At 44.3% G+C, this 22,874-nt stretch overlaps 1 protein-coding gene across 1 annotated transcript in view; it reads left to right on the top strand.

Annotated features, from left to right (window-relative positions):
* The window catches only part of SMPD4 (sphingomyelin phosphodiesterase 4), a 1,415,848-nt gene that overhangs the window by 1,295,401 nt on the left and 97,573 nt on the right, over positions 1–22,874 (top strand). The gene's annotated exons all lie outside the window — the stretch shown is intronic.

Here is a 22,874-nt window from a genome sequence, read left to right on the forward strand (position 1 = left end):
CCCACTGGAGTCCCTCACAGAAGACACTGATTTGGAGGAAGGGGAGGGTTCCCCTCTATCATCCCCAGAAGAGGTCTCCTTTGAAGACATCATGGAACTCCGACAGCGTGGGGGGTAGTCTGTCCAAAAACCCAACCCAGATGAGTCTGTGTTTCTGAAGGCATTTGGCTAGGACCCTCTATCTCCTGGGTGTCCCCTCCTGTGAATCCACTTGTGGATTTAATTACATCTCTGGCATGAAAGGAGCCCGACACAGTGGAGCCCTTTCCAAAGTGCCCAGATAGAATTTTAAGTACACCGTCAGACAAGCAGCACTGGTCTAAGGGATCCCCGGTTGATGCCATGGTGGTGGTGGCGGCTGCCAAGAAAGAGCTCGCTTAGGAGAGTTCTACGTTAAATCCACTGGACTAGAGTCTAGAGCCATGGACCATTTTTGAAAGTGGGTCTACGTTTCAACCACTTTTGCGGTACGTACGCTCACTGAACTGTATGGCACATGTGATCAGACTTCAGCAGGACCTGGTCAAGCAGGTTGCTGAGTCTGCCCCAGGATCCATGGCGGAGGAGCAGAAGGTGTTTTCTTCACGTATGGCACCCTCACTTCAGTTTCCAGTATCTCTATGCAGCTCCTGTCCCATGCTTATGAAGGTGCTGCTAGAGCGGCCAATACAGGCATTGCCATCAGGTGTCACACCTGGCTCCAGCTTTGTTGATTCTCAAAGCCCTTCAAGGCATCCTTCCCTAATGCCCCATGTGATGGTTCCACTCTGTTCAGAAAGACCATATGAGACACGTTGGTCCAGAGAGACAAAGATGGGAAGACCTTGTCTGGATTTGGGATGTGCTTCTCATCCCCTCAACAATCCTTTTCTCAGAATCAGAGGGGGCAAAGATGATGTGGTTCCAAAAGTCTCAGAGCTATTCCCATGACTCTCAGGATTCTCCTTCCCCCAGAGGTAGCAGGAGTTATGACAGGTGCCACCCTCGCAGCAGAGGGGGTCCGAGAAACCAGGGGTCTCTGGATTCTTTCCCGGACTGACCTGCACAGCAGTCCTGAAGGGTTGCCAGACTGCTCATCTCTAGAGGCATCCATTCTGCCCTTTCTGGAGAAGAACGACTGGATGTGCTCAGTGGACCTCGAGGATACGTACTATCACATAAAAATGGACAGACACTGTCGGCGGTTCCTTTGCTTTCGGCTGGGGGCCAGTCATTACTGATTCAGAGCGCTACCCTTTGGTCTCACCACCACCCCCCAGGTGTTTACCAAAGTAATGGCAGTGGTGGCAGCTCACCTGTGGCTGCAGGGATTCCAGGTCTTCCCCTACCTGGACGATTGGCTCCTCTCTGCCCCTACCATTCTTTGCCTATACCAAGCAAGAGATCTCCTTCTCCAAACCACCCATCAGTTGGGCATAACCATAAATCTCAACAAGTCTCTATTGAGATCCTATTCAAATTTGAGCTCGGTTAGACACCATTCAGAGCAATTTTTTTGTGACCTCGGACAGACTTCAGTCCCTCAGACATCATGTGTTGTACATTGTTCAGACGCAATATCCTCCTGCGGAATCAGTTCTTTAGGCATTGGGGTCCTTGACAGCCAAGATCACTCTTATCCCCACGGCCCGTCTGCATATGAGGGTTCATCAATGGACCCTAAAGGTCCAAAGGTCCAGTGATCCTTACTAGATTTACCTTTATTCCATCCAGTTCTTGTGTCTCGAATCTGCAGGGATTCACTTCAATGGTGGCTTCAATCCCCGAATCTTCTTCTGGGTCGTCCCTTTATTGTTCCGGGTCTGACGACCACAGTGAACCACAGACACCTCCCTACTCTAGTAAGAGGGGCAGTGCATGGGTAGGACAGTCCAAGGCACGTGGTCTTCCCTAGAGACCAAAACTGCATATCAACGGAGATGAGGGCAGTGCTACTGGTATTGCACGCTCTTCACGCCTATCTTCCCGGAGGGCAGATTGCTATCCAAACAGATATGTCTGTAGTCTGGTACATCAAACAGCGGAACCAGGTCTTATCCCCTTTGTTGCGAAGCCATGAGATTGTGGGTGTGGGTGATCTCCACCGACAATTTTCTGGTGGCAACGCACATTCCAGGGTGGTCCAACAGTCTGGCGGACAGGCTCAGCAGATCTATTCTGATGCCTTACGAGTGGTCTCTGAATCCTTCAATAGCAGAACAGATCTTCCTAAAGTGGGGTCAGCCTTGCTACAATCTCTTTGCCTCTCCTTCCAACGTGAAGTGCAGCGAGTATTTCGCTCTGAGCCCCCTTCCGGGGGAGCCCCCCAGGGATGCTCTGGTTCATGCTTGGCCCTCCAGTCTTCTGTATGCTTATCCTCCACTTCCCCTGATCATGAAGTTCATTAAGAAAGCTTAATGGCTGGGCAGCTTAGTGATCTTCATTGCCCCCTTCTGGTCTCGCCATGTATGCTTCCCCTCTCTGTGCTCTCATGTAGTGTGTCCTCTTTGGACAGTAGATCCAATTCCAGATCTGATCTCGCATCTAGTCAGTCTGAATCTAACAGCTTGGCTGCTCCAGTTCCAGTGATAGCTAGGACTCCTGGGCTGTCTTCTCTGGCTAAGAAGATTTTGATAGCAGCTCACAAATCGTCCACTAGGAAAGTTTACTCCAGTAAGTGGTAATATTTTTCAATATGGGCGTCCCAACATGATTTGGATCGTTTCACTGCTACAGTTCCAACTATTCTTGAGTTTTGAGCAGATATTTTTCATCAAGGTGCTAGCTTCTCTGTGATTAAGGTTCAGCTGGCCGCTATTTCCAACTTTCATACAGGAGACAATTTGGCTTCCCTAGCTTCTTCCAAGCTTTGTAAAGCCATTTTGAAAGGTATCTTTTTACTTCAGCCTCCAATCAAGGGCCCTACGCCACCTTGAGATCTTACTCTAGTTGTACAAGCTTTGGCTTCTTCCCCCTTTGAGCTTGCAATTTCTGTCTTGGAAGACAACCTTTCTGGTAGGTATTTCTTCAGCCAAAAAAATGTCAGAGGTTCAGGCCTTATTTGTTAAGCCTCCTTGTATGGTTTCCCATAAAGATAGGGTGGCCTTACACATGAACCCTTCCTTTCTCCCGAAAGAGGATTCGGAATACAACATTAATCAGGTTATATCAGTCTCCCTGTTCTTTATTCTTTAGTTGGGAAAGAAAAGAGTATAAATTGCACTTGATTGATCATAGGCAGTTGCATTTTTGTTTGCATAGAACAAAGTCCTTCCAAAAGTCAGCTCAACTAAGCCCATCTTAGGGAAACCTGTGTTAAAGGTGACTATTTCTCGTTGTATCTCTCAGTGCATATTTTGGGCATAAACAGCCAAAGGTTTGTTTCCACCAGGTCAAATTAGGGCGCATTCCACTAGGTCTGTGGCTACTTTAGTGGCCTTTTGATCTACGGTTTCATTGTTTGACATTTGTCTTGTGGCAACTTGGGCATCCTCTGACACATTTATTGCTCACTCTAGTTTGGATATCCTGTTCAGAGGCAGAGTATCCTTTGGCTCTGCTGTGCTTTGGAATATCTTTCCATGTGGACCTCCTATGGTCTTGGGGTAGCTGGGGACACTGTCCCACAGGTTGAAGATCAAATGAAAACACCTTCAGATAAAGAAGTTATGTACTCACCATAACGTTCCATCTGAGTTGTTGCTTTTCATTTGTCTTCAACCTTCCCTCCCTTCTTCTCCCTGCCTTTTTCAGGCTATGTGGTGCACTGGGTGGATGAGACATAGCCTTTACTTTGGCAAGCATTTGTCTTTCCTATGATGCTTTCAAGATACTAATACCAAGGTGTTAGGCTCTTAGTTAGGTCAAGGTGTTATGGTCTGCAGCAAACTCGATCTGAGGGGAGGAGGGAGACAGGAACATTATGGGTAGGGAAGAAGCTTGGTGCTCGGATCTGATGCTACAAAATGCAGCAGAGTCGGATCCGTGCTAGATCCGAGTTCCCACAGGTTGAAGAGAAATGAAAAGCAACAACTCAGATGGAACGTTATGATGAGTACATAACTTCTTTTTCACCTTTAGAGGATTCTTCCTTTGGGGCATTCTTTACAAGATGGAGGCATTCCAGGTGGTGGTAGGTATACTCACAGACCCGTCTCAGATGTACTGCCTTCATGGGCATGCCTGAGCCCAGGGCCATTAATTTTCCTCCAGTCATAGATGTCCTGGAGATGCATTTGTCAGTGCATATTTGGAGTTGAATCCCACCTCATGCTGCAAAGGGGCCTGACTGGTTTTACAGTTTCAAAAATTCCTGTACGCTTTTCTATAAGAACCCTTTGACTGAACCAACAGTGTTTTTCTGTAAGAATCCTTTGACTGAGCCAGAAGTGCTTTTCTGTAAGAACCCTTTGACTGAGCCAGCAGTGTTTGTCTGTAAGAACCCTTTGACTGAACCAGCAGTGTTTTTCTATAAGAACCCTTTGACTGAACCAGCAGTGCTTTTCTATTAGAACCCTTTGACTGAGCCAGCAGTGCTTTTCTGTAAGAACCCTTTGACTGAACCAGCAGTGTTTTTCTGTAAGAATCCTTTGACTGAACCAGCAGTGTTTTTTTTTATAAAAACCCTTTGACTGAACCAGCTGTGCTTTTCTGTAAGAACCCTTTGACTGAACCAGCAGTGCTTTTCTATAAGAACCCTTTGACTGAACCAGCAGTGGTGTGCCTGGATTCTAGCAAGGTGTCCTTTACGTCTGTATCCATTAACCCCTTTACCAGACAGGGGGAGTAGGATACCCAACAGGTTTAGAAAAAGATTTATACGTCTGCTGTTTTAACTTTCAGAGCTTTTAACTGACAGACCCATATGCTTACTTACCAGCAAAATCCTGCTGGAAATTGTTACGGTCAAGAAGTATACTGGGTAAGACTCTAAATCATTCATGCTTGGTCTGTGTGACCATTCAGCTCAGGTTGCTAAGCACTTCAATAAATGAGGCTATGATACTTTGTATGCATCTTGCAGGGTGGCAACAACAGGATCAGTAAGTCAGAAAAATGCCAGATTCAGGACGCTACCCATGCAGGACCACGTGAAGGTAGAGCTATTTGTTGCATCTCTTGCTTGAAGGTGTCTTCAAAAGACTGGTGGAGAAAGTCAAGACTGTGCAGTCAGTCAAGCAGCTTTTTCAACCCGAGGCACCAAAATTCATCAGAAGTTAGACTACAAAAATCTTGGCTTTTGTACCCACAAAGTCTGGTAAGATAGAAAAAGGTCAAGTTTAGCAGAGAATGGCAAACTAAATCAAAAGATAAATCTTACCCCTGTAAGGATTGAACAATAGCCAGTTCTTAAAAAATCTTAGGACAAGGCTTCAGATTGTAGTTTCTAAGCAGCCCAGGCTTTGGGGACATCCCATCAGTGCCAAGGGCTTGAGTACCCTTCCTTTCCTCTGCTAAAACAATTCTGTAAAAACTTAATAAATTCCTACTCATACCAAATTTCAGAAGTTTTGACCCTGTAAGGCCTTTTGCCTGTTCTGTCCTCACAAGCTTTCTTGGTCAAGAGACTTGAAACGTGCATATCTGTATGTTCGCTTTCCTACGGATCACAGAACATTACTAAAGTTCATAGCAGGAGGAAAACATTACCAATTCCTTCCATGCCCTTTTTCTTCTCTGCTATCCCCAGTGACTTTACCAAATTGTTGGTCCCAATAATAACCATTTGTAGAGCAAAGGGCATTCACATTTATCCATACCTGGATGACTGCCTCATTCAGACAGGCTTCCTAGAGGAGATCCGTGAGGCACTGAACTTTTGCCTCGGTATGTTTCCAAGAACTAAGGCTTTCTATCAGCCAAGTCCAACGTTACTCTAGCAAAGTGTGTGTGTTTGTGTGTATGTGTGTCTTTTCTTGAGAGTACTGTTAAAGACAAAGTTGCAGAAGGTCTTTTTTTATCAGAGAACTAGGTAGTTTAGCTGATGTTCGTCCTGAATATCCTGGAGAAGGAAACCATGACAGCAAGAGAACTTCTTGTGTTTCTGGCTTACATGACTGTCTGGATCCTCAGTGCTTCTAGTGAGGTTGAATGTGAAGTCCCAGTGGCATCTCATCAGTAGATGATGTCAGTGCATGCAGTTTCCTGAGACCTGTACCCTTTCTTTTTTTGCATAACAAAAGAGTTCTCATGGTACAAAGAGTAGTTGCACCTTAGTTTGTGAATGCCCTTCAAGTTGCCATAGCCTATTGTAAACTTTGACCTTAGATTCAGCAGACTTAGCTTGGGAAACCCATGCGGGCTCACTAAAGGTGGGAAGCACATGGTTACTAAGCATGGACTGATGGCTAAGCGGAATCATAGTAGACTGGGACAGTAGAAACCCTCTAAATCTTCACTGACGGGTACTACCATCATGTGATATATCAGCAAAATAGTGTAATACTCACATCTGTAAATTTGTTTGACATTTGATTACTCTGAAAGTCTGACTGGGGTAGGTGCCATTTTTCAGCTGAGACCCATGGAGAAAAGCCACAAAGTATTATAAAAATATTTTGAACAATAATTGTACGTTTCAAAAATAATACAAAAACATCTACAGTTCAGATATGTATATTAAATTAGACATAATGTGGTAGCATTGGTTAAAATAGATACAACATATATGTCAGTGATTTTATTATTAGAGAAATTTTAGCCAATTTGTGAAGTTAAAGATGAGTTAGTGTAATATATACAGGAGTTGCAATATGAAGTGAGAGAGAGAGAGAAAAAAAAGCAAGGTTGTGGCATATTTAGTCGGGAGAGAAACTGAGTGAAGAAGTGTAGTACGGGGGTGTAAAGTATGAATAGAAATGTGTTCTTATTTAAGGATATAGTTTATCCTTGGGTTGAACAAGAACAGACAGATTTTGGCTAATCAATATTGCAGAATGGTTTTAAAGGACTATATCCTGTGCAAGTTAGCAGTACTGGCCTTGCAAACTGCACAAAAGACAGGCATGACCCTCAAGACAAGCTTGTATTTCCTCCCAGGAAAATGTAGTGGCAGACAGGCTGTGCAGATCTCTGGGAAACCATACAAATGGATATTGAGCGTTTCTGGATCTGACCAACAAATGGGGTATACAGAAGTAAACCTTGTTGCTTCACCAGAGAACAGTAACTCCAGCAGGATGGAGAATAGATGCTTTTTCCATGAATTGGGCAAGTCTTATTTTTGTACCTTTTTCCTCATATACCATTGATCCACAGGGTTGTCCAAAAGATTGAGGAGGACAGACCAAATGTCATACTGCTATGTCCCTTATAGCCCAGACAGCACTGGTTCTCTTCCCTGCCAAGTCTGGCAGTAGAGAAGCCAAAAGTACTGCCTCATTGAGTGGACCTGTTAATTTGGAACAAAGGGTCATTCATGCACCCCACCTGATCACACTAAAACTGGCAACTTAGATGTTCTAACCCTCGTATCAGACAGGTACATGTTTTCAGAGGATATACTGAGTGTTATGAGGGAAGATGGAAAAACAAACACAAGAAAGTACTACCTAGCAAGATGGAAGAGCTTTTTCCTGTAGTGCCTATCCAAGTACCGAGACGTAAACAAATCTCAGATGGCACTGTTGTTGGACTACCTGTCACAACTTTTCAAGATGGGTCTAGCCTACATTTCCTTAAATGTCTATACTTCTGCTGTTTCAGCCTGCATTGATATGGGTCCCTCCCCTCTATTCTCACAATCATCAGTAAAGAACTTTCTGAAAAAAGCTTGGCACCATAGACATCTGAGAAAGGAAGTATTTTCAATGTGGAATTTCAGCCTTGTGTTATAGAAACTTACTCTGCCTTCTGTTGAGCCATCTGCTTCAGTCCCTACCCATACATATATCATTGAATGCTCTGTTCTTGATAGCTGTGACATCTGCTAGAATGGTTTCAGGATTGCAGGTGTTGATGTTCAATGAATCCTTCCTAATTTTCCATCAGGATATGGTATCCCTTTGCACCAAATGTTCAGCTTTGTGATCACTTTTATAGTAACCTAAGCAATTAGGGTCCTACTGCAGTGACTGACTAGCTTTCACAGGGTGCCTTTCACATACTCTATCTGGAGCTTAAGAGGATTTCCAATGTAAAGAGAGTGTGACACATTAGTCGGAGCTTTTTTTTTTTTGCCACTGAAGTACACTCATTCAGCTGGCCCCATGGAACTGTCGGTCAGCTAGCGATCCTTTAAGGCTGGGCAGATAAGTTCCTGTTCAGGAAAGCATTCCACTAATTTTTCTGAGGAAAACTTGTTTTTCTGATAAAAAAATGTTGTGTTTGCTAGGAAACTGTTTTGGAACTGTCATTGCATTTCTAAGGGAGTTGGGTTGTCAATGCTTTAGCAAACCTTTTGTGTTTAAAAAGAAAATTCTATTTTTTTCCCCAAAAGTTTTCTCCAGGTTTTGTAGGTTTGTGTACTTGGGGCAGGATATTGTGCTTGGGGGGGTACTGTCAGTTTTTTACTTACCTCAGTACCACTTGATGTCCTTCTATTCATATGCTGCTGTATCCGTAACATGAGGGAGTCTGCCTTTGGTTGACTCGTACATCCAGCCATTTTACAAATGATAAATGCTACTGTGAAGGTACATCTGATGGCCCGCATCACTCAGCATATATCAGGTATAAAGCGGACTTCAGCATGCACACACCTCAGAACTTTTCTGCCACGTGTGACTGCCAGCTCTGGTCGCCACTCGCTTAAAAAGTGACTTTGTGCTTGTCCGTGTTCAGATAAGTACCCCGCTGGGGGTTTTGTTACTTTCTTGCTACTGTGTTGTGGGTTAATGTCTGGTGGAAAAGGCAAGTGTCGGTGTAGAAGGCAGATTCCACATAAAGACTCACACAAGCTCTGCTTATTCTGCCTAGGCCAAGACCACGACCATACCACTTGTGAAATCTGTCGGGCCTTTGTACCTAAAACTCTTTGGAGCCGTCTTGCTGCCCTAAAACTTTACCTAGAGAATCAGCATCTGAAACGCTTAGCTAAAGACATAAATCTGACATTGGGAACTTCGGAGGAGCCACCCACGAAAAAGGCCAAAAAGTCTCAGCCTGATACTATGACTGCACCCTCTCTACCAACCGTACCTCTGAGGACCAGTAAAGGCTTGTAGTCCAAGTTGGAATCTGCGGACCTTCCACTGACTGGTACCCGGAGGGAGGAGCCTGGAGGCTGCCAGAATGTCCCAGAGGAAGTCGGAGGTATCCAACTCTGGCACCGGGGGGAACCAAGGCTTATCTCTGATGGCCCACGTGGGGTTTCTCAAACCATTCGGTAAGACATTATTTTGGACTTTGTAGAGTGTCATCCAACTTCCAGTCCTCCTCCTCTACATCACATCTCAGCATCTCAGACACTTCTCTGTTGGACGCTCCCAAAAAGAAGAATCAGAAAACCAAACATTACTGCTCCTCCTCAGCTTACCATACCATCGGACCAAATCCCTGTTTGGCAGGCCTTTACCCAATGCATACTTAATTCCTTCTTAGCCTTATGTCAGGCCTCTGCTCCTGCCCAGGCCCCTTCAGTCTCCAATCCTAAGAGTAAACTGTTGGCTGATGTCCTTCTATTCCTATGTTACAGTATTCTGCATATGGGTTTAACCTCCTAGTGTTGTGTACGTATGGCCAGTATCCAAAAGCTTTCACTCCCTCCTAGGTGCGTGAGACGTCAGCTCTAGACGTGAGTAGATAGACCATAAAAGTGATGGCAGACATCAGCCCTCAGAACTTTCCAGCCTGCAGTTATACGCTAGGTGTTTCTGCTTCGTTGACGACCGATTCAAGTTTCAAGCTAAGTACCCCGTTGGGGACCTTTTCAGTTCTTCCTTTTGTATTACTGCCTTTTCATGTCATCCAGAAAGGGTAAATGTCAGTGCGTTCATCAGATCCCTCATAAAGACACCCACAATAAGTGTTTGTTCTGTCTTGGACGGTCGGACGATTATAAGGCCTGTCCTATTTGTCAGGCGTTTGTTCCAAAAACACAATCATCTGCATGCGCTCAGTTTATACTTAGAGTACCATCTTCTGAAACAACTTGCTTTTCATATGGAGGGCTCATCAGATGTCTGCTCTGAACCGCCAAAACAGAAGGTTAGATCTTTACGGCCTGTAACAATCGCTGAGCATCTTCTGGCTGATCCACAGCCTGTGGCCGACATCGGCCTGGCCTTAGGATCTGGACCTGGATCCGTCACACCAGATGTCGTGGGTACCTCTGAGGAAGCAGTACTACCGGTGAGCGAGAGCACATGTGCAGAGGCTATTCCGGCAACCGTTTCGGACGCCAGGGGGGAACCAGCATGTTCAAGGGAACCGTCCGATTCCCTGCTTCAGACCTTGACTAGCTTACTGATAGAATCCACACTGAGAAAGTAGCCAACTCCAAATCCAGTTCAGGACAAGTGACAATTGGAGTACCTCAGGGTTCAGTCCTGGGACCACTCTTGTTTGGCATTAACTTCTCTGAAGTACAGGCTAACAAAGTTTGCAGATGACCGCAAACTGGGAGCCATTATTTAATCCCCAAATGATGCAGATATTCTACAAAAGGGCTTTACAGAAACAGATGCTTGGTGCCAGAGCCATGGGCTCAAGCTCAATGCCAAGAAATGTATAGTTATTCCCTTTGGTAAAAACATGTACCCGTGAATTACCACATAGGTGGCAGTACATTAAACACCAAAAGTGTGATAAGAGACTTAGGGACACAAGTGGACAGTGGTCTCACTTTGATGACCACATCGCCACAACAGTCAGAAAATCCTTCTATGTGGCACACCTCATCACTAAGGGCTTTTCATCCAGAAAAAAGGAGGTCATTGTTCCACTGTACTCGTCCCTTATTAGACCCATTATAGAATACAACACCCTGTTTGGAATGTACCTCTCAAGACATCTGCAGCAACTGGAAAGGCCACAGAAATACCTCACTAAAAGAATCACAGGCCTAAAGCAGATGCCCTATGCTGACAGTCTATAAAAACTCCACCTATACTCTGTGGCATATCGTCTACTCAGAGGCGATCCCTGCTTAACATACAAGGCCATGTCAAACCCAAAGCTGTTGAACATGCTACACTTAAAGAAATCCCAATCCCTCAGATAGACACGTTCCAGGGACCTAAACCTTGTCATCACAATGAACAAAACATGCTGGAGGGATAGGTTCCTGTCCCAGAGACTCCCCAGACTCTGGAATAGACTGCCCATACATGTCAAGCAGAGCGCCTCTTTGGCCCACTTCAAAAGGAACCTTGATGATTGGATGGGAGATAGAAATTCACTCCCAGAATCACGTCAGTCGCTCTGCTAGACAGGGGTCCAGGAAAGTAAATTCTGTGGGAAGAAATAGCCAGGGAATTGTAATGGCTAGGCTTGTATAGGCCCTAGGGCCGATAGCCTAGTAACAACCTATGAATATTCCTCTCTTCTGTCCCCAGGTGTCAGGGAAACTTCCCAGCTAAGCACACTTCCTTCTGTTGCAAGGTTTCTTAACCATCACAGAAGGGCAAGAAAATGCCTAGAAAGAGATTTCAGGGTAAATCAACCAGGGAGTCGATGTCTCGGAGGCCCCCCTTTCCTGACAAATCAGTCTGTTTTTTGCCTCCTCCTGTCCCCTGTGGCCCATCCCTCCCTCTGTCAAAAAGATTGACATCATCTCTTTCAACTTGGCAGCTTGAAACTTCAGACAAATAGGTCCTTTCCATTATCCATCAGGATTACAAGATGATTTAGAAGGAGATTCCACCTTTTTAAAAGTATACTACTACTACACCCACCTCCCCCCAATCAGGTAAACCTCTTACTTTCTATCCTACAGGCCTTGCATGAACATGGTACAGCAGAACATGTTCCACACGAGTACATAGGAAAAGCTTTCATTCCACACTTTTTCTGGTGCACAGAAGAAGAGAATGGACACCTATACTAGATGTTTCACATCTCAATACTTTTCTGAAGGTCCCCTTGCTCAAGATGTCTCTCTAGACTCTTCTACCTGTCATCCTTCCCTAAGCCTTCCTGTTATGTCCGGATTTGCAGGATGCTTTTCTCCACATCCCCATCCACTCTGAGGAAATGTCTAAGATTTTCAGTTTGCTCATCACACTTTCGGTTCTCTGCTTTTCCTTTTAGATTGTCTGTAGCTCCTAGAGTCTTCAGAGTGCTTGGCACCTGCCATTGTCTTTTGTGAACTCAGGGAATATAGATATTTCTGTATCTAGACAACCTCTTAATAGATTCTTCTTCAGCTTCTCAACTTCACTATCTCCCTCACACAGAGTCTTGAGTTTTAGATGAACTTAGTCCACAGTGAATCCTACCCACGACCCAGTCTTTCTGGTCTTCAGCCTGGACACACACCTCATGGATCTTTCCTATCATAAAAAAAGGTACAGGCTGTCTCCAACTACTTTCACACTCATGATGGCATTCAGTGAAGGGCCTGCCAGTCTGTCTTGTTAACTAAGATTTTTGAGGCCACTAATCTTTTTAGTTAATCTCTGAGATGTCTCAAGTTGTCTGATATGTTTTGATGAATAAATGAACAATTGTGCATTATATTCAGTAATGGGTCTGATAATATTTGAGTAAAGCAAATAGTATCCATAACTGAGCAATACTGTGTGTTTGTTAATTTAAACTGAGACCACAGTAGCCTACTGATACAAGGTTAATCCTGTTTTTCCACTTGAGAAATGGTTAAGAAATGACTTGGTTTCAGAGCAGTCCTTGGTCAATTGTGATTGTTTCTTAAACAGAAACTTGCCTTTGCTTTGGCTCAATAGCAGCAGTACAACGAACTGCCTGCTCACACCCTCGATGTTCATTGTGTTTCACTGTTGCAGTCATTACACTTGGGTTATCCTGCTGGCAGGCAACCCGCAGTCGGCCTGAATTCCAAAGTCCTGGTCCGGCGTCGGTTGCTGTCGCCTCTTCCCTGACGTCAGTGCGCCAGGGGTATAAAAGATGCAGCCGACGCCATTTTCTTCAGTCTTTCTTGCCGCGCGGTGCCCGAAGCAAAAGCAGTTTGCAAGTGCTGGTTGGCCGACTCCTGAGATTTTCAAAATCGAATTTCAGATCCGAAGTCTTCAATAAAGCTAAGTACCCCGTTGGGGAAACTTTTTTCTTGCTCCAGACCAATGTCAGAAAAAGTTAACAACTGTATTTCTTGTGGGAAGCAAATACCTGATAAGGATTTCCACTCTTACTGTATTCCTTGCCAAGGCCCTGACCACGACGTTGCTAGTTGTCGGTTTTGTGCTAGATTTAACCAACGCACGATTGAGCGTCGGTATGATTTTGCTTTCCATTATTTTGGCAGAAGGTTTAACTACATAATGCCGTCGGAACAACCGACGACCGGAATTCATAATGCAAGGATAAAGACAAGGACAAGCATCTGAGGTCCAAAACCGATGACGAAGCCTCTTCTAGGCCAGTCGCCGGTTCGCCGTTACTCATTGAGGCGCTTTCACAGCCCCTGCTCCCGCTACTTCAGAGCCGCAGGCAGTCTTCGACTCCCATGTGGAGACAGCTAGGCCTCTGGATACACAAGGTATTGGTCCTTTGGAAATTAATCCCTCAGATGGGTCCGGAGCAGCTGTGCAGGCATCGGCTTCCGAGGGTGTCTTCAGACCTACAGAACTTTATATAAAGCCTACTTCAGCATCCAAGGCAAAGTCTAAAACAGTTTTAAAGACAAGGAAACCAGTATAGCATTCTCCAGGAACAGGCTTCTATGCCTAAGAAACAGATGCTCAAAATGGCCGAAGACCTAATTACTTTGATCAGGGGTTCCCATCCCCCTCCTGATAAGAGGCCTAGGCAAGATACTGAATATGATTCCTCTGATCAGGTTTCCATTTCCTCTGACTCCTCTTCTGATCAGGGATATTCTGTTCCTCCCTATGAGGATTCTGATGTTGAAGATTCTATTCCTTCAGCTTCTCCTCCAGAGGACTATTCTTTTGGGGAAACCCTGCATACCATGAGGGAGCATTTCCATTGGGAGAGCCAGGATTATTCCGATTCTAAGAAAAGACTTAGAGACTTTCTTTTACGTCCTCAGCACAGACCTCTTGCAATTCCCCCGGTTCTAGACATAGTAGATGATGTTTTCTCAGAGTCTGGCCTGTCTCCAGACTCTTTCCCTCCTGCCCCTGTCAAGCCCAACAGATACTACAGGGTCCCAGACACCCATAACTTTCTTTACAAAAACCCTGCTGCTGCTGACCCAGAAACTATCTCACAGGGTCCCAAAGGGGTCAAGGCTGCTTCTGCCAAAAACCCTGAGCCCTCACAGAGATTCTATGGCTTTGGACAGATGGGGGAAAAAAGTTTACACTTCTGCTACCTTGGCTGTAAGGGCTTTAAATTGTCAGTTTCATATGCTTAAATATCAGCAATATTTAATGTCTTTGTTAAAACAAAAAATGTTGACAAATTCTGAATGTACTGAGAACAAAGATTTGCAGGATTTATTGCATGCAGCTGAACAAGTGGGAAAACATACTTTGCAACGTGGCTATAATTCACTGGAGGCCTCATGCAGGGCCACTATTACAGGTTCTGTTATTAGAAGGCATGCTTGGTTAAAGGAACAGAATCTGCCTGATCATGTTAAAGCAAAATTATTGGATGCTCCATTACAGCATGATACTTTGTTTGGTGTTAAGGCAGAGGAGGTGTTAAAGAAAATGGAGGATAAGGCAAAATCTATGTAGACAGTAAAGGACTTCTTCCAGGTACAGCCACCCAGATTTAGCAGGAACTGGCCGTCTAAGAATTGGTCCTTTCCAGTGTCAGACAGACCACAAAGAGGCAGATTCAGATGCCCTAGAGGCAGGAAACAGCCCCAGGGCTCATACAGGCCCAAACAATGGGGTGCTTCTACCTTCAAAAGCGGTGAAGACAAATCACAGCCTTATAGAAAACAGTCTCAATGACTTCCCTCTGCCAATGCCAAGCACTTATTTTTTGGCATCACCCTTAGGGGGAAAGCTAGCACTTTTTTCACAAAATTGGCACAAGATCACCCAGGACAAATGGGTCTTAAATATAATCTCTCAGGGCTACAGGTTCCACTTTCATACCCTTCCAAAGGCAAATGGTATGCCAGACCTGCCATGCAATCAATGGCAAGAGGCACAAAAACAAGTTTCATCTGTCATGGACATGGGGGCTATTCAGCCAGTGCCACAACAAGAGCAGGGACAAGGATTTTACTCAAGACTTTTCTTAGTACCAAGAAAGGACAAAGCCTGGAGACCAATTCTGGACCTGTCTGTACTAAATACTTTTCTGGACGTCCCAAAATTCAAAATGTTGACTCTAAAGCAGCTTCTGCCCATGCTGGACAAGAAGGCTTGGCTTGTAACTTTGGACCTCAAAGAGGCATACCTGCATCTCCCAATCAGACAAACTTGCAGAAGATACCTCAGATTCATAGCTGGCTCAATGCACTACCAATTCTCTGCACTGCCCTTTGGCTTATCTACTTGCACCCAGGGTCTTCACAAAATGCCTGGCACCAGTAATTGCATTTTGCAGACAGAGGAATTCAAATATATCCCTACTTGGACGACTGCCTTATTCAAGCAAAGGAAAAAGATATTCTACTACAGCATCTGGCGTTTGTAAAAAGATTACTAATTTGCCTAGGGTACACAGTAAACGAAAATAAATCAAAACTAGTGCCCTCTCAAGAGATAATATTCCTGGGTGCAAGCTTAAATACAACTGCCGGGATAGCTTATCTCACGCCAGACAAACAAAGGCATCTGACTTCTTACTTCAAAGACATGGCAACAAAGACTCATTTATCTGCAAGGAAAATTCTGCAGGCACTGGGCTACATGGCAGCCTGCATTCTACTAATTCCATATGCAAGACTGCATTAGGTGGCCTAATGGTTAAGGTATTTGCCTTACAAACACAAGGTGCAGGGTTTGACTCTCACAGGGGATAATTGGCTAAGCTTAAAATGGCTCGAAAGGGCAGTTAGCGTAGTACTAATCTATGAACCTATCAATGAACCTATTTGAGGAAACTACAATGGTATCTAAAAAGTGTTTGGACTCAACATTGCCACAGCCTGGAAACAGTAATTACTCTCATTCCCTGCCTGCAACAGGAATTTCAATGGTGGGCACAGGCCTGTCACCACAACAAGGGACAGCCATTCACCTTACCCACTGCCAGGCAGACACTAACAACAGATGCATCAGATTATGCCTGGGGGGCGCACATGGCAGGAAAATGTATTCAGGGCACATGCCCACAAACCAAATGCATCTTCATATCAATCAAAAAGAGATGCTAGCTGTACAAAATGCCCTGACAGCCTTCAAGGACCTACTTCATCCAGCAGAACTACTGATAAAGACAGACAATAATACAGTCATGTGGTACATAAACAAGCAAGCGGCCACACATTCTTACCCCCTCTGCAGGCAAGCCATGACTTTGTGGAACACAGCATTGACTTATCAAGTACATCTGCAAGCACAATTCCTGCCAGGAAAGACAAATACTTTGGCAGACGAACTAAGCAGAAACCTCAGGGATCTTCACGAGTGGAAACTGGGTACATAAATCTTCAACATAACAGGGAAATGAGGATGCCCAGACATAGATCTATTCGCCTCCCCTCACAACTGCTAGCTACAGAGATTCTGAACTCGGACTTATCACAAGCAAGCATGGAAAGTGGATGCCCTTTCATTCAGCTGGAAAGCCCTTACAGTATATGCCTTCCCTCCTCTGCCTCTCCTCTCCAAGGTACTCCTAAAGGTCAGACAAGAGAAGCCAAAAACGATACTGATTGCCCCAGACTGGCCACGCCAGCAATGGTACCCAATCCTAAAGAGCTTGTCTCAAGGCCCAGCCTGGACATTGCCTCTAATACCTCATTTGCTGACCCAACAGAACAATCAGATCCTGCACAGCCAACTCAAAACCCTAACTCTGGCTGTATGGCGGATAATGTAATCATTCAGAACACACCTCTGTCTAAAGCAGTTATGGATGTTATTTTGGAGGCCAGGAGGCCCAGAACCAGAAAATCTTATGCAGAAAAATGGAAGAGATTCTGTGCTTGGAACCAAGCGCAGGGAATTGACTCGCTTGAACCAAATATTCCTCAGATTTTGCAATACCTAACTGAGATGCTGGACAAAGGCCTATCTTTCTCATCAATTAAGATCCATGCCTCTGCCATTTCAGCTCATTACAATACGGACCCACCTATTTGTTTTCATCCACTGCTAAGACAGTTTCTCAGAGGGGCCAAAAACATAAGACCTCCAAGGTCTTGGAAAACTCACACTGCCTCCTTTTGAGCCAGCCAGTACAGCAGAGATAAAATACTTGTCATGGAAAACCGCTCTTCTCCTAGCAATAGCTTTAGGAAGAAGAGTCTCAGAGTTACAGGCACTAATGGCTGTGGAACCTTTTATTATTTTCATCAGGACAGGGTTTCTCTAAGGACAAACCCCACATTTATGCCTAAGGTAGTGTCCAGCGTGGCCCTTAACCAAACCATACATTTGCCTATCTTTTATCCAAACTCACAGAATAAGGGGGAGAGACTTCTGCATACTTTGTACATACACAGACAGCTACGCTTTTTTTACTTGGACAAGAGTAAAGCCTTCAGAAAGACTGAACAACTCTTAGTGGCATATGCTGCAGGTTCCCAAGGAAAAGCCATTTCAAAGCAGACTGTTTCAAAATGGATAGGCCACTGCATTCGTTTCTGCTATTCACAACATGGCAAATCAGTGCCCAAGGGCATTATGTCACATTCCACCAGAGCAGCAGCCACTTCAGCAGCCTTCCTCAGAGGAGTACCAACCAAGGATATTTTGGAGGCTGCAACATGGACTTCAGTGTGCACTTTTACAAAGCACTACCATTGACCTCTCTACTCTAAATCCAAAGCAGGCTTTGCCACTGCAGTTCTACAGGGCCTCATAGCCAATCCAAACTCTATTTAGGCCCAGCTGCCCAGCCTCAGCTTTGGGATTCAACCCAAGTGTAATGACTGCAACAGTGAAACACGATGAACATAGTACAGTTGTGTACCTACCATAAATGTAGATGTTCGAGTGTATTCACTGTTGCAATCCAGGTTACCCTCCCACCATCCCCCTTTTTCTTTGCTGGGACTTATCTGTACCTATCTGTTCTCTCCAACCTATGTGGTATATTTGCTTGTAGATGAAGGTTATGTGCATGCTTTTTTATGATCATAGTTTTTACAGCCTACCCTTTTGGGGGCACCTGACATCTGGGGCAAGAAAAACTGAAGAAAATGGCATCGGCTGCATCTTTTATACCCCTGGCGCACTGACGTCAGGGAAGAGGTGACAGCAAACGACACCGGACCAGGACTTTGGAATTCAGGGCGACTGCGGGTTGCCTGCCAGCAGGATAACCCAAGTGTAATGACTGCAACAGTGAAGACACTCGAACATCTACATTTATGGTAGGTACACAACTGTACTTTCTCCCCTCCCCCTTCCCTGTTTATTACCTTAAGACAATCCCAAAGTTAATAAATATTACCTGTGGCAGGCACCATTTTTAAAACTACAACCACCCTTGTCACTATCATATGTTCATTTATCAGTTAACTCTGTTACCTGATTGTTTCCAGCCCCCTCATAAGAGCAACTAACAGGGTCTCTACCCGCTTCGCTCCCCACCCTGCCCCCTATTTCCTCCCGCCCCCAGTGGTCCCACCTTTATTACATTCACAAACCCCTCCCATCTTTCCAATAGCCAACCACAGTGCTAACCCAGCACTACCTCCTCCATCTTCCCACTACTATCACACCTCCTCAACTAACATGTACAAGCATACCTTACCTATGCTCACTGCATGCACTCTCCTTGCATATCTTGCATCCTACTAAAGCTCCATCATTCCCTCACATAACCACTACCACTGTAATACTACTCACACCACCACCACTCATGTCTCACCCTCACTCAGCTCCCCTCCCACCAACTCAAGAACCATCCGTATGCACCCCCCACATATTCTACCAACTATGTTACTCAAACAATAAGCATCCCTACAACTTAACATAGTAACCCTCCCACCATACCTATTACCCACAGAGCACAATCATAAAGTTTCCCTTATAAACAAACACATTCAAAAACTGAGAAAACTAATAACCTCATGCATATCAAAACTAGCCCTAAGTGGAGACATCCACCCCAACCCTGGCCCTACCATCTCCAACCCCAATCCTCATAATCAGACTAGAAACCACAACTTCTCCCATATTACAGCCAATAGAAAGCCAAGTGACTTCCTTTTACTAAGCCTAAATATTAGAAGTATATCTAACAAAGTCAATGAACTCCATGCCACCATAGATGTGTACTCCCCAGATATAGTCATCCTGACAGAAACCTGGCTAATACCTCACATTACCAGTGAGCAAATACTCCCTACAGGTTACGGCATACTAAGAGTAGACCAGCTAAACAAGAAAGGAAGTGGTATAGCTATAATATTTAAACAGCATCTAAACATCCAGATCTTAAAATCATCAGCTGCACAAATAGGCAATGAAGAAGTAATATATACCAACCTCAAAACAAAACCATCAACGTAATTGGATGCTACTTCCCACCTGACCAAAACATCCCTCCATTAGAAACCCTCCTCAGCTGGTCTACCCACCATCTCCCCCAAGAAACTATCATTTTAGGTGATTTCAATATTGATTGGCAGTCCTGTTCTGGCAACCATCCAACCCATTATGTAAACCTTCATGACTTCACCCAACTAGTCCAGTCACCAACCAGGATAAATAAAAACTCCAGCAAGCACACTACCCTGGATTGGATACTAGTTAGTAAGAGCCTCCAGTGATATATAACAGGCTGCTTATCAGATAGCCTCAGTGATCACTCCCCAACATTCCTACTCAAAAAATACCTATACCAAGCTAAACCTGTCATCTACCGTCAAATACGTAAAAAACTAAACTTTAACCCACTCACATTCATCTCATCCCTCAAAGAATGCAACTGGCATCCTCTAAAGTACCTCAGTCTTGATGACGCAGTTGAATTTTTTAACACTACCTTCCTGAGCATCCTTAATTACCATGCCCCCATAAGACTTTCCAGAACCAAAGCACAACCCTCCCCATGGCTAAAGAAAACCACCAAGTCAGAAATGAAAAACAGGGATAAAGCCTGGGAGCACTGGCGCAAAACCAAAACACCCTCAACTAGACAGAAATTCCTAGAACTACGTAATAGAGTCAAAAAGCTAATAAAACAGGACAAATTCCAATACTACCAGTTTGCCCTAGACTCCTCACAACACAGCCCCAAACAATTCTGGTCCTCCATAAACTCCATCCACCACCCAAGTAAAGTCAGTACCCCTCCTCCTAACATCCCTCACTCCTCAGAAAATATTGCTACCTCATTCAACACACACTTCACACAAACCATACTATCACTAGCTAAACAACACAACCCCCCTCCCCTCCAAACCACACCTTCAACTAGTAATCTCCCCACTGCCTTCTCTTTTTCTCCTGTACCTACCTCCAACATAAAAAACTCTTAACTAAACTTAAACCCACCAAATTAGCAGCAGACAACCTCCCAAGTGAATACGTACAAATCACAACTGATGTTCTGGCCTACCCAGTATCCATCTTGATTAACCGATCTCTGTCAGAAAGTTACATTCCCACACTGTGGAATGTATCACATATAATTCCCCTCCACAAAGGCAGACCCTCCACAGAACTAACCAGTTACCGCCCCATAGCTATTCTCTTTCCACTCTCCAAAATACTAGAGATGTAACAACCTCCTTTCCAATACTCAGTATGGTTTCCGACCAAACCATAGCACCACCACTGCCTTACTCTCCTTTACTAACACTATCATTCAGCATAAAAACAATGGCTATCTCTCCCCTGCTACTTTCCTAGACCTATCTAAAGCATTTGACATGGTCCCACACAAACAACTTATCTCTGTCCTCAATAACCTATCTTTCAATCAGTCACCATCTGGTTTCAGAGTTACCTGTGACCGCCAACAATACGTTGTATGGCAGAATGACACATCTCCCCAACTACCTGTCTCCATAGGGGTTCCCCAAGGATCCATCCTTGGACCCCTACTCTTCTCTGTTTTCACCAATAATCTAGCCTCTGCCACCAAACATGGCACACTCCTACAATACGCAGATGACTCAACTATCATCTGCTCAGCCCAGTCCCTACCCAAACTGCAAAAAGTCACACAGGAAGCCTTTTCCTCTGTTGAAACTTGGTTATTCGATGCCCAATTAATACTCAACCCAAACAAAACTAAACTACTCATCTTCCAACCCACCAAACATACTCAAAACAACTTTCATTTTAAAATCACAGCAAAAGACAACATCACTATATACCCAACTGAACACACCAAATTGCTGGGAGTGGAAATAGACAATAAACTAAAATTTGACATTCAAATATCCATGACCATAAAAAAAGTCCACAAAAAACTAGGAGCATTATACAGAAATAAGCAACTTCTCACCAAAGCAGCAAAGATTTCAATAGCAAATTCCCACCTTATCTCCACCCTACTTTATGCCTCTCCAATATATACCAACCTAAGGCAATGCGATCTAAACAAGCTAGAGACCTGCTACAAATCGCCAAATTCGCCACAGGGGCATCTTACCATAGTCACCACTGTCTCTCACTTGCTGAACTGGGCTGGCTTGAACTCCCTCACCTCCTTCAGTAGTATCAACTCTCACTCGCCCACAAACTAGTAAACCATCCACTAAATGTCACATCCCTCCAGAATCTACTCCAGCCCTATGGCACCATCAGACCACTAAGATCCAGCAACAAAAATCACTTGCAGATCACTAAAGCCAATAACTCTGCTGGTGAAGCACTGTTCTCTTGCACCATAGCCAAATTATGGAACTCCCTCCCACCTACAATTACCTCCATACCATCATGCACCCACTTCAAAATTTACTAAAAGCGCAGCTAAAAACATGCTGGCTATGCCCTTGCAACTCCCACTCTAATATCACCCACCCCATCCAACCACTACCTTTCTTTCCACTCCACTAACTTCCTTGATTATAGCAAGCTCAGATGCTCATAAGCCTAGTACTTATTATACAGCAGGAGCTTCTTATTGTAACATTTGTTAATGTCTGTTATGTACTTCACAGATAAAGATTCTAGTTGTCTACTGATGTACTATGTTCTTCATCTGTAAATATGTTGTACGTAATTGCTATGTTAAATTGTTATTCGCTGTGTAATCCAATGTAACTACTGTCTGTTTATTTTAACTGTGGAGCTTTTCTCCCCGGGCCGCCGCTGAAAATGGACCTACGTCCAGTCGGACACTCCCGGTCAAGAACTGTAAATAAATAAAATAAAGGGGGGAATTAAGACTTCTTTGGATCTAGTGGAGATGCCTTTGGAAATTAGATGGGCCAGGTAAAAGGCTTTCTAAACCACTTTGGAGGCATGATGGACAAATGATGAAATATCAGCAAAAGTACCCAGACGGTGTCAGATTGGAGGGCTGCATCTTCTTTATAGTAAGTCAAATGTTTTGTTTACCAAAATGAGCTATGCTACATTTTTATATTTAATTTGAGACCATTGTCCTTCCATCAGCTGTTAACAGGGTCTAAGTCATATTGGAGCAATTGTGAGTTGGTTGAAGATCAAATAATAACAATCAATTTACAGTCTTCTGCAGACTTAGTTAACTATAGGCCAGAAGTGCTAGCCTGAAGGTCTGAGAAATATTTGCCAAGTAGG

This window comes from Protopterus annectens, chromosome 4.part0 (genome assembly GCF_019279795.1).
Source record: "Protopterus annectens isolate FY-2018-M chromosome 4.part0, PAN1.0, whole genome shotgun sequence".
NCBI classification, from domain to species: Eukaryota; Metazoa; Chordata; order Ceratodontiformes; family Protopteridae; genus Protopterus; species Protopterus annectens.